The 12,750-nt window shown below is 44.2% G+C and overlaps 2 non-coding genes across 2 annotated transcripts; both read right to left on the reverse strand.

Annotated features, from left to right (window-relative positions):
* Window positions 1–9,763: 9,763 nt before the first annotated feature.
* Window positions 9,764–9,836, reverse strand: trnaf-gaa (transfer RNA phenylalanine (anticodon GAA)). The gene has a single exon. It is a non-coding gene; the product is annotated as a tRNA-Phe (tRNA).
* Window positions 9,837–9,920: 84 nt separating this feature from the next.
* trnai-aau (transfer RNA isoleucine (anticodon AAU)) lies at window positions 9,921–9,994 on the reverse strand. The gene has a single exon. It is a non-coding gene; the product is annotated as a tRNA-Ile (tRNA).
* Window positions 9,995–12,750: the final 2,756 nt, after the last annotated feature.

A 12,750-nucleotide genomic window follows, 5' to 3' on the forward strand; every position in this document is an offset into this window, starting at 1 on the left:
TTCTTGTTTTCTTGTTTGCCCCCACGTGGGAAGTCTTTTTTTATATTTATCTATATATATATACTGTCTTAGCTCCGTTTTCCCCATCGAGGGTGTTTTGTTTTGTTTAGTTAAATAAGTCTTGTGTTTAACCCCTTCATCACTGCCTGCCTGCATTTGGGTTCCTCTTGCCACACCCGTGACAGCCAAAGATACCATACATGAAAGGTACATATGAAGCAGATACCGATGCGATACGAACTGATTCATCACTATTACGATGCAGTGCGATCCGATTCGAAACAACACAATGCAATTCAATCAATAGGATGCAATGGAAAAAAAATATGATGCCATGCAATTCAATATGGTACACCTGCTGCTTTGCACAAAACAAAAAAAATATTCTATAGATTTAATGGTTATAATAAGAATTGTATTGGTTTTAATGGAAACTACAGTGTCTGCTGGTATGTGATAGATTCTATTGGTGGGATGTTATCTGGCAGATGGGATCTAATAGAACACCATTAAATTCTATTGCAATAATAACACAATACAAACATTAACTTTGTAATGGTTAACTGACATGCCTCCTGACTTCTAACGCAGGGCACTTTCACAAACAGTTCTTGACGTGGAAGAGGTATTGGAAGCCCTCATTCTCTGTAACGCTAAATATGTTAACAAATAATCAGTTATTGCATTGGAACAAGCAGAGCTGTTAGCCAGCGGGGAGTGAAAAAGTTTTAATCGTTTGCTAACTTGACGCCATGCTAGTGGTTGCAAATAGCAACTTGCATCCGATGTACAACTTTTTAAATCGATGCATCACATCGTTACCTTTTATGCTGATGCACCGATGCAAATCGATGAATCGTCCCATCCCTATTGTATAGTAGTTGAATGGGAGTCTCACCGTAAGCACTGAAGCAGACAATGAGAGAGTCAAAACAAATTTTTTATACACTTCAAATTTGCCTTCACTTTTTTTTATTTTATTTTATTTTAAACTCAACCTGCTCACTTTCAGCATGGCTAGGTTGTGGTCAGTTTAAGAAAAGTTTATTTAGAAAACAGTTAGCATTTTTACAACCCACCAAAAAAAGGTCAAACATGTAGAGCACACATTTGAGCACTCTAAAATGATGTTTACTAACAAAGTTAGTAAAGTTGAGCTAATCAACCAGTTCGGCACAGGTAGATCCCATTCAGATAATCAATTCAATTAGCACTCGAGTGTATATATAAATAAATATATATATATATATATNTATGAAGCGAATCATATAGTGCTTTATAAATAGTGCTTATTTAGCTTTATATATATATATATATATATATATATATATTAGGGCTGTCAATCGATTAAAATATTTTATTGCGATTAATCGCGTGATTAATCGCAACTTAATCGCACATTTTATCCATTATAATATACCTTAAATGAATACTTTTCAAGTTTTTAATACTCTAATTAACATGGGCATGGAAATATTGATGCTTTATGCAAATGTATATTGTTTATTATTAGTGAAACCATACTCAACATAGAGCATGAAGACTAGACATGTTTCAAAGGTCATAGATGTTTTTCAAAGAACTTGTACATGTCTATTAAACACATGAAAAAAAAAAAATGGAAAAACACAGGTCCCCATTACTTCTTTCTTTGCACTGAACTATTTACTTACACAAGCATGTTTACATTTTCGCAACTGTGATAGCTCGGTGGAGGCTGTGTGGCATGCAAGGCATATGCTCGAACGGAAGCTGCCTGGCCGCGGCAATCATGTTGCGTGCACTATCGGTGGTCAGTGGGCTAATTTTGAATTCAATATTCCACTGTTACCTGCAGAAATTGCTCAGCGCAAACGTCAGCATAGTGCCTCTCGTCTGTCTTCATGACGGTCAAAGCGTACGACCGTAGTTTCCAGTGTGTGTCAATATAATGAGCCGTGACCACCAGGTAGCTATGGTTACTGAGGGAAGTCCACTAGTCTCTGGTGAGCGCAACCGTGTTTGACTGTCTTATCGCCTCCTCAACTTTCGCTTTCTCCTCTTCGTAAGAGTCGTGAATCTTGCTTGTAACAGTGGCTCTCGAAGGTAGTTCATATGTATAATCGTTAGATGTGATGCGAATAATTTCAAGTAGACCCTCGTCCTCCACTACATTAACTGGCCTACATGCTGTAGCCACCCATTTAGCTATCGAAGTGGTGAGTCTGTTGCTTGTGGAGTTGTCCATCCATCTCTGCTGAAAACAATCTAGTGTGGTCTGCCGCGAGGAGGAGAGCTCTCTGCGTCAGTTTTATGCTTCGCCATCAAGTGATATTTTAAACTCGACGTGCTGCGGCGATAGCTTAATGCACATCGACAATAAATGCAGATCACTTTAGTCTTGTCTACAGAACCATCAGACATCGTTTTATATATGAATTTTACGTTCAGAAGACCTATGTATTTCTCCATTTCTGTTTGCTGCTGCATCGTTTACTTTCTCAAACTACGGGCAAGGCCAAGGGTCAAACACGCTACGTTAATCGCACGTTAATAAAATTAGTGCCGTTAAAAGGAATTTGCGTTAACATGTTATTAACGCGTTAATTTTGACAGCTCTAATATATATATATATATATTTATATATATATATATATATATATATATATGCCCACCTTTTTATTTACGTATTCATTATTTATTTAATCACTAATATATCCAATTATTTATTTAATCACTTATTCGTCGATTTATTCATTAATTACTTATTCATAATTTCCTTTAAAACCCAGATTTATTCATTCACGCATAAAACACGTATCAACCTCATAAAAACATGTCCAAACATCATCTCCGGAAAAGAGAGAAAAATGTTCGGTAACCATACAGGCACAAGTTCAAGAGTTCAACTCCAGACGTGGGCAATCCCTCACGACGTGAACAGATACTGTCAAAGGGCAAAAGTTCAACACAAAGGGGGCAGTCCCTCACAATGGGGCGGATACGGTCAAAGGTCAATGCAAAGGGGGCGGGATGCAAGGGAAGTTAGGTAAATCGTGGACAATTGTCCATTCATATAGATTGCCATCGGTCGACTAGGCAGACGAAGGGCTCGTATACCTGAATTGGACGCCAAATTCTCGCTCACTCTTATTATGATTGGGACTTTTTTCCCTTATCGGAGTTTAGGGGCCGTTTTCCCGGAGAGGCATCGTACGGACACCACAAGGGGTGGCAAAGTGCTGCGGGCGTGGACCCTCGCGCCACAAAATGCCTACTCATCCCCTCACCACCTAATCTTCATCACCGCATCACGAGGAGCCTTTCGCTTCCCCCTGACCGCCTAACTCTGCCATAGTCTTCCTCACGTCCGCAGCGCGCCTAGACTTGCTAGTTTGCTGCCCCTTGCTGCCTATTCGTGGCGCGACACCCAAAAGATGCCAAAACGTCTCGCTCGCCACCCTTGCGTCCGCAGAGCGCCTAGAGTTGGTAGTTTGCTGCCCCTTGCTGCCTATGCGTGGCGCGACATCCGAAAGAAGCCAAAACGTCTCGCTCGCCGCCCTTCTTTCTTTTTTCTCTCCCTCACGGCCGTGGCGCCCCCTAGAGGAGCCGGGCGTCCTTCGTGACCTTGCTCGTTCGTGCTTAGGGGAGGTTTCTGTCAGAAAGACGTCGGATACCCGAGCCAACGCGCGAGGGGGTTTGCGGGCCCATAGAGAACCACTAGAGGCAGGGAGATGTATGTAAAATAAGAAAAAATATTTAAGTTCACTTCCCGACCAAGCCCTATGGTATGACGTCGAGAGTCAGTGACGCAACTTTCTGTAATTTTTCGGGCTCCTGGGGCCTCCGCGGCCCGTACGGGAGCCTCTGACACCTGCAACATATCCTATTTCTCTCATAGGTGGCTATCGTACAGAGACCCCGAACGGCCCCGGGAACTCCGAATGACCCCGATTCAAATTCTGTAGCTGCTCGCTGCCCCCTCATTCGGTTCCAAAGTTTGAAGACGGTACGGCCTCGTTATGTCCTATATTGCACGTTTTGGGGACGTTGTGGGCCGTTTATTTTTCTGGAATATTTTTTGTGATTTTTTTCGAGCACTTTCCGTACACCGAGGGGTACGGGCTTCGGATATGTGAGTGCGTGAGGTTTTTCTACAAAAATAAAGCAGAATTTTTTGAAAATGCTGGTCAGAGGTTTATTTCTGTGAAAAGTGCATTTGTATAACACGTGAGCATTTGACAGCCTGAAGTGTGCAATATACCAATATGGGATGCTTCTAGGATACATATCTGTAGGTTTGTACAAGAAAATGGGTTTACAGTATGAAAAATTGACCGTTATACAGCATTGTCCACCGTTAGCCTACACTGCTACTGTCAAATAAGTTATGACTGGGACTTCCGGTGGTTAACAGGAAGTCCCAGTCGTAACTTATTTGACAGTCGGTCGGTAGGCTACTAATGTACAAACACTTTTCACACAAGAAAAAGCACTAGAAAATGTTCCCTAGGTTCAAGTAAGCCACTCTCTCGGTATGTGAAACAGGGGCCAACAGACTACCAGACTATAAAGTTTGGGGCCCCTCGATCCCACTGCGGCCCAAGGCTGCTGCCGACACTCTTAACCTATCCCATTCATTTTCATGAGCTCACGGTAGACCAATGGGACAGAAAGGTCTGATGACCTGCAATTCACGTATATGCCTCGTCACGGGGCCCTGGGTCGTGTTCTGGAGTTCCGCGCCCCTCGGACCTCGTTGACCTCTCACTTTGCCCAAAAAGACACCAGCAGCCTACATATAGGTTGCGAATGTACGCTCTGGAATACAGGGGTCAAAAGGTCACAGGGTCTTAACACTCGCCACGGTATACCCTGGGGGTCTCCCAAGCCGGGATATCGAAGTACCGTGGTTCTCGGTCACCTCGAATATCTTTTTCTTGAAAAAAGATTGATCCCTAATTTTGATCCATTTGCTCATTCAAGAGGGTCTTTCAGGCTATGAAATGAAGAAGCCTGCATGAGAGACTTTGCAAACCGCACTATAAATGTTTCCCACGGTTCTAGACAGCCACCCTCACGGTATGTTAACAAGGGCCTACAGACTACTAGAATCTAAAGTTTGGGCCCTCGAGCACCCGGGGTCTGAACGGGAGCCGCCGACACTCTTAACTTATCCCATTCTTTTCATAAGCTCTTGATGGACAATTAGGGTTGGGGTACAGAAGGTCTGATCGACCGCAATTCACGTATATGCCTCGTCACGGGGCCCTGGGTCGTGTTCTAGTTCGCGCCCCTCGGACCTCGTTGACCACTCAGTTTGCCCAAAAAGACACCAGCTGCCTACATATAGGTTGCGAATGTACGCTCTGGAATACAGGGGTCAAAGGGTCACAGGGTCTTAACACTCGCCACGGTAACCGTGGGGGTCTCCCAAGCCGGGATATCGAGTACCGTGGTTCTCGGTCACCTCGAAGTATCTTTTTCTTGAAAAAAGATTGAACCTTAATTTTGTCTCAGTTTGCTCATTCAAGAGGGTCTTTCAGGCTATGAAATGAAGAAGCCTGCATGAGAGACTTTGCAAACCGCACTATAAATCGTTTCCCCGGTTCTAGAGAGCCACCCTCACGGTATGTTAAACAAGGGCCTACAGACTACTAGAATCTAAAGTTTGGGGCCCCTCGAGCACCCGGGGTCTGAACGGGAGCCGCCGACACTCTTAACTTATCCCATTCGTTTTCATAAGCTCTGATGAACAATTAGGGTTGGGGTACAGAATGGTCTGATCGACCTGCAATTCACGTATATGTCTCGTCACGGGGCCCTGGGTCATGTTCTGGGGTTCCGCGCCCCTCGGACCACGTTGACCTCTCACTTTGCCCAAAAAGACACCAGCAGCCTACATATAGGTTGCGAATGTACGCTCTGGAATACAGGGGTCAAAAGGTCACAGGGTCTTAAACTCGACGGTATACCTGGGGGTCTCCCAAGCCGGGATATCGAGTTCCGCGTCCGTAGACGCTTCCGGAGACAGATTTCCACCTGGAAAGCAACTGCCTCACGAGGCCTTCGCAGGCACAAGTCCCCATAGAGATCAATGCGAGGGAGAGAGATGTATGAAAAATAATAAAAAATATAAATTTAATATCCCGACCTAGCCCTCTCGGTATGTCTCGAGGGCCAACTGATGCAACTTTCTGTAAAGTTTCGGGTCCTGGGGCCTTGGCGGGTGGTACGGGAGCCTCTGACACCTCAACCTATCCTATTATTTTCATAGGTGCCTATCGTACAGGACCCCCGAACGGCCCCGGGGACTCCGAATGACCCCGATTCAAATTCTGTAGCTGCTCGCTGCCCCCTCATTCGGTTCCCAAAGTTTGAAGTCGGTACAGCCTTGTTATGTACTATATAGCACGTTTTGAGGACGTTGTGGGCCGTTAATTTTTCTGGAATATTTTTTGTGATTTTTTTGGATCACTTGCCGTACACCGAGGGGTACGGGCTTCGGATATGTGGTGCGTGAGGGTGTGAAGAACCAGCATTCGAAGTCCCGAGGTTTCTGTACAAGAATAAAGCAGAATTTTGCTGAAAATGCTGTTCAGAGATGTATTTCTGTGAAAAGTGCATTTGTAAGCAAAATAAGCATTTTAATATCCTGAAGTGTGCAACATACCAATATGGGGTGCTTTTAGGATACATAGCTCTAGGTTTGTCATACAAAAGCTAAGCTGTTTACAGTCTTAAAAATTGACCTTTTACAGTCACATGGCCCATAGAGATCAATGCGAGGGAGAGAGACGTATGAAAAATAATAAAAAATACTTAATTTCATAGCCCGACCTAGCCCTATCGGTATGTCGTCGAGAGCCACGTGACGCAACTTTCTCTTAGGTTTCGGGCTCCTGTGGCCTCTGCGGGCGTACGGGAGCCTCTGACACATGCAACCTATCCCATTATTTTCATAGGTGGCTATCGTACGATGAGCCCGGAACGGCCCCGGAGACTTCGAAATACCCCGATTCAAAATCTATAGCTACTAGCGGCCCCCTCATTCGGTTCTCAGAGTTTGAAGTCGGTACGATCTCGTTATGTACTCTATCGACCCTGTTTGTGGAGGTTGTGGGCCGTTTATTTTTTGGGAATATTTTTTGTGATTCTTTTTCGAGCACTTGCCGTACAGCGAGGGGTACGGGCTTCGGGTATGTAGTGCGTGAGGGTGCGTCGAATTAGCATTCGAAGCCCCAAGATTTTTGTACAAGAATAAAGCAGTTTTTTGCTGAAAATGCTGGTGAGAGACTAATTTCTGTGAAAAGTGCGTTTGTATGCAAAATAAGCATTTTAATAGCCTGAGCTGTGCAATATACCAATGCGGGGTGCTTCTAGGATACACATCTATAGGTTTGTCATAAGAAAGTTGTTTACAGTCTAAAAAATTGACTGTTTACAGTATTGTCCACTGTAAGCCTACGAGACTACTGTCAAATAAGTTATGACTGGTACTTCCTGTGGTTTTGCCGAGTTACAGGAAGTGCCAGTCGTAACTTATTTGACGGGTCCTCATAGGTAGCTAATGTACACACCATTTTTAAGCTTCTGGAGCACATCTATGAGCCTTAATGCACATCATTGTGAAGGGCTGTGACTCTCATACACTCTACTGTTGGCTAAAGCTATAGAACTCCTTACTTAGGCTTATAATGACCCTTAATAGGCTTTGTCCATTATTTACCTATGAAGGTCCCATTAATAAGTTACGAATGTACATGCCACACGTAACACTTTTGGCACGGCTCCCATAGGTAGCTAATGGACACACCATTTTTAAGCCTCTGGAGCACATCTATGAGCCTTAATGCACGTCATTGGGAAGGGCTAAGCCTCTCATGCTATATAGAACTCCTTACTTAGGCTTATAATGACCCTTAAATAGGCTTTGTCATTATTTACCTATAAGGTCCCATTAAATAAGTCACGTTGATTGATATACATGTTACAGCTAAACAGATTCATGGTCAACACCTTTTGGCGACGGCTCCCCATAGGTAGCTAATGGACACACCATTTTTAAGCCTCTGGAGCACATCTATGAGCACTTAATGCACGTCATTGTGAAGGGCTAAGCCTCTCGATACACTCTACTGTTGGTTCTAAAGCTATATAACTCCTTACTTAGGCTTATAATGACCCTTAATAGGCTTTGTCCATTATTTACCTATGAGGGCTCCCATTAAATAAGTTACACTGTATGTTTTGAGCATAATAACCATGTTAAAGTGTCAAAAACAGGTAAGTGCCACACGTACACACACTTTTGGAACGGCCCCATAGGTATAATGGACACACCATTTTTAAGCTTCTGGAGCACAACTAAGAGCTTTATTGTACATATTGTGAAGGTAATGTATCTTCTGTGTACAATATTATTGGTTTTACCTGTATAACTCATTGCCAAAGCAAATAATGTTAATTTAGAGGCTTTGTACATTCGCCACGATGATGGCCCCTTCAAATGAGATAGAATGTAAGAAATAGGCGTGTGTGACAAAGCGCTAAGGATTCCCAAACTGTTGCACAAAATCACAATTCACAAAAATGCATCCCACTCCTTACCTGTCACATAGGAGGCGAATTTACACAGTTTTAAGCCTGTAGAGCACAATATTGAGCTTTAATGTACATTATCATGAAGGAATGTGTCTCCATAGGCTTTGTTCATTATTTACCTATGAGGGTCCCATTAAATAAGTTACGAATGTACATGCCACACGTAACACTTTTGGCGCGGCTCCCATAGGTAGCTAATGGACACACCATTTTTAAGCCTCTGGAGCACATCTATGAGCCTTAATGCAAGTCATTGTGAGAGGCAAAGTCTCTCATGCACTCTACTGTTGGTTAAAGCTATATAACTACTTACTTTGGCTTATAATGACCCTTAATAGGCTTTGTCCATTATTTACCTATGAGGGCCCCATTAATACAAGTACACATGTATGTGAGCCACATCAAATAAGTTACACATGTATGTACTATTTTTGAGCATAATAACCATGTTACAAAGCTGTAATAAACAGGTAATTGCCAAACTGAGTCACGGACACTTTTGGCACGGCTCCCATAGGTAGCTAATTGACACACCATTTTTAAGCTTCTGGAGCACATCTATGAGCATTAATGCGCGTCATTGTGAAGGGCTAAGCCTCTCATACACTCTACTGTTGGCTAAAGATATAGAACTCCTTACTTAGGCTTATAATGACCCTTAATAGGCTTTGTCCATTATTTACCTATGAGGGTCCCATTAAATAAGTTACACATGTATTGTCATTTTGAGCATAATAACCATGTTACAAAGCTGTAATAAACAGGTAATTGCCAAACTGTCACACACACTTTTGGCGCGGCTCCCATAGGTAGCTAATGGACACACCATTTTTAAGCCTCTGGAGCACATCTATGAGCCTTAATGCACGTCATTGGGAAGGGCTAAGCCTCTCACGCTGTAAACTCCTTACTTAAGCTTATAATGAACCTTAATAGACTTGTCCATAATTTACCTATAAGGGCCTCCCATTATGATAAGTTACGAACTGGGACTTCCTGTGGTCACAGGAGTCCCAACACGTAAACTTTTTTGGCACGGAATCCCATAGGTAGCTTATGGACAGACCCTTTTTAAGCCCTCTGGGACCACACCTGTGAGCCTTAATGCACGTCCATAGGGAAGGTGCTAAGCCTCTTACGCTANCTCTAACGAGAGCAAAGCGACGGACAGAGTAACGCTTGCCGAAACCCGGGATCGAACCAGGGACCTTTAGATCTTCAGTCTAACGCTCTCCCAACTGAGCTATTTCGGCCACGTCGACTTGCGCAGGCCTGTCCGCGAACGACCCCAGGCGCAGTAGCCATGAGCGATGGACAGGATGCAAGAGAAAAGTCAATGGCCCGTACGGGGATCGAACCCGCGACCTTGGCGTTATTAGCACCACGCTCTAACCAACTGAGCTAACCGGCCACGAGGCTCATGCTTTCACGTTCTGGATTGCCATAGCGCTCTTTGAGCGTAGCGTAACCGTCTAATGCAAGGGAAGTTAGGTAAATCGTGGACAATTGTCCATTCATATAGATTGCCATCGGTCGACTAGGCAGACGAAGGGCTCGTATACCTGAATTGACGCCAAATTCTCGCTCACTCTTATTATGATTGGGACTTTTTTCCCTTATCGGAGTTTAGGGGCCGTTTTCCGGAGAGGCATCGTACGGACACCACAAGGGGTGGCAAAGTGCTGCGGGCGTGGACCCTCGCGCCACAAAATGCCTACTCATCCCCTCACCACCTAATCTTCATCACCGCATGCACGAGGAGCCTTTCGCTTCCCCCTGACCGCCTAACTCTGCCATAGTCTTCCTCACGTCCGCAGCGCGCCTAGACTTGCTAGTTTGCTGCCCCTTGCTGCCTATTCGTGGCGCGACACCCAAAAGATGCCAAAACGTCTCGCTCGCCACCCTTGCGTCGCAGAGCGCCTAGAGTTGGTAGTTTGCTGCCCCTATGCGTGGCGCGACATCCGAAAGAAGCCAAAACGTCTCGCTCGCCGCCCTTCTTTCTTTTTTCTCTCCCTCACGGCCGTGGCGCCCCCTAGAGGAGCCGGGCGTCCTTCGTGACCTTGCTCGTTCGTGCTTAGGGGAGGTTTCTGTCAGAAAGACGTCGGATACCCGAGCCAACGCGCGAGGGGGTTTGCGGGCCCATAGAGAACCACTAGAGGCAGGGAGATGTATGTAAAATAAGAAAAAATATTTAAGTTCACTTCCCGACCAAGCCCTATCGGTATGTCGTCGAGAGCCACGTGACGCAACTTTCTGTTAGGTTTCGGGCTCCTGGGGCCTCCGCGGCCGGTACGGGAGCCTCTGACACCTGCAACATATCCTATTTCTCTCATAGGTGGCTATCGTACAGAGACCCCCGAACGGCCCCGGGGACTCCGAATGACCCCGATTCAAATTCTGTAGCTGCTCGCTGCCCCCTCATTCGGTTCCCAGAGTTTGAAGTCGGTATGACCTCGTTATGTACTCTATCGACCCTGTTTGGGGAGGTTGTGGGCCTTTTATTTTTTGGGAATATTTTTTGTGATTTTTTTTCGAGCACTTGCCATACAGCGAGGGGTACCCCAGATTTTTGTACAAGAATAAAGCAGTTTTTTGCTGAAAATGCTGGTGAGAGACTAATTTCTGTGAAAAGTACGTTTGTATGCAAAATAAGCATTTTAATAGCCTGAGGTGTGCAATATACCAATGCAGGGTGCTTCTAGGACACACATCTGTAGGTTTGTCAGAAGAAAGTTGTTTACAGTCTTAAAAATGGACAGTTTACAGTATTGTCCACTGTAAGCCTACGAGGCTACTGTCAAATAAGTTATGACTGGTACTTCCTGTGGTTTTGCCGAGTCACAGGAAGTGCCAGTCGTAACTTATTTGACGGGTCCTCATAGGTAGCTAATGTACACACAATTTTTAAGCTTCTGGAGCACATCTATAAGCCTTAATGCATGTCATTGTGAAGGGCTAAGCCTCTCATACACTCTACTGTTGGCTAAAGCTATATAACTCCTTACTTAGGATTATAATGACCCTTAATAGACTTTGTCCATCATTTACCTATGAAGGTCCCATTAGACAAGTTACGAATGTACATGCCACACGTAACACTTTTGGCACGGATCCCATAGGTAGCTAATGGACACAGCCTTTTTAAGCCTCTGGAGCACATCTATGAGCCTTAATGCACGTTATTGGGAAGGGCTAAGCCTCTCATGCTATATAACTCCTTACTTAGGCTTATAATGACACTTAAAAGGCTTTGTCCATTATTTACCTATAAAGGTCCCATTAGATACGTTACGAATGTACATGCCACACGTAACACTTTTGGCACGGATCCCATAGGTAGCTAATGGACACACCATTTTTAAGCCTCTGGAGCACATCTATGAGCCTTAATGCACGCCATTGGGAAGGGCTAAGCCTCTCATGCACTCTACTGTTGGTTAAAGCTATATAACTACTTACTTAGGCTTATAATGACCCTTAATAGGTTTTGTCCACTATTTACCTATGAGGGCCCCACAAGATAAGTTATGACTGGGACTTCCTGTGGTCACAGGATGTCCCACACATAACACTTTTGGCGCTGCTCCCATAGGTAGCTAATGGACACACCATTTTTAAGCTTCTGGAGCACAACTATGAGCTTTATTGTACATCATTGTGAAGGAATGTATCTTCTGTGTACAATATTATTGGTTTTACCTGTATAACTCATTGCCAAAGCAAATAATGGTAAGTTAGAGGCTTTGTACATTCGCCACGTATGAGGGCCCCTTCAAATAAGATAGAGATGTAAGAAATAGGCATGTGTGACAAAGCGCTATGGATTCCCAAACTGTAGCACGAAATCACAATTCACAAAAATGCATCCCACTCCTTACCTGTCACATAGGAGTTGAATTTACACAGTTTTAAGCCTGTAGAGCACAATATTGAGCTTTAATGTACATTATCATGAAGGAATGTGTCTCCATAGGCTTTGTTCATTATTTACCTATAAGGCTCCCATTAAATAGGTCACGAATGTACATGCCACACGAAAACATTTGGCACGGCTCCTATAGGTAGCTAATGGACACACCATTTTTAAGCTTCTGGAGCACAACTGTGAGCCTTAATGCACGTCATTGTGAAGGGCTGTGACTCTCATACATTCTACTGTTGGTTAAA

The sequence above is a fragment of the Triplophysa rosa genome, linkage group LG2 (assembly GCF_024868665.1).
Source record: "Triplophysa rosa linkage group LG2, Trosa_1v2, whole genome shotgun sequence".
NCBI classification, from domain to species: Eukaryota; Metazoa; Chordata; class Actinopteri; order Cypriniformes; family Nemacheilidae; genus Triplophysa; species Triplophysa rosa.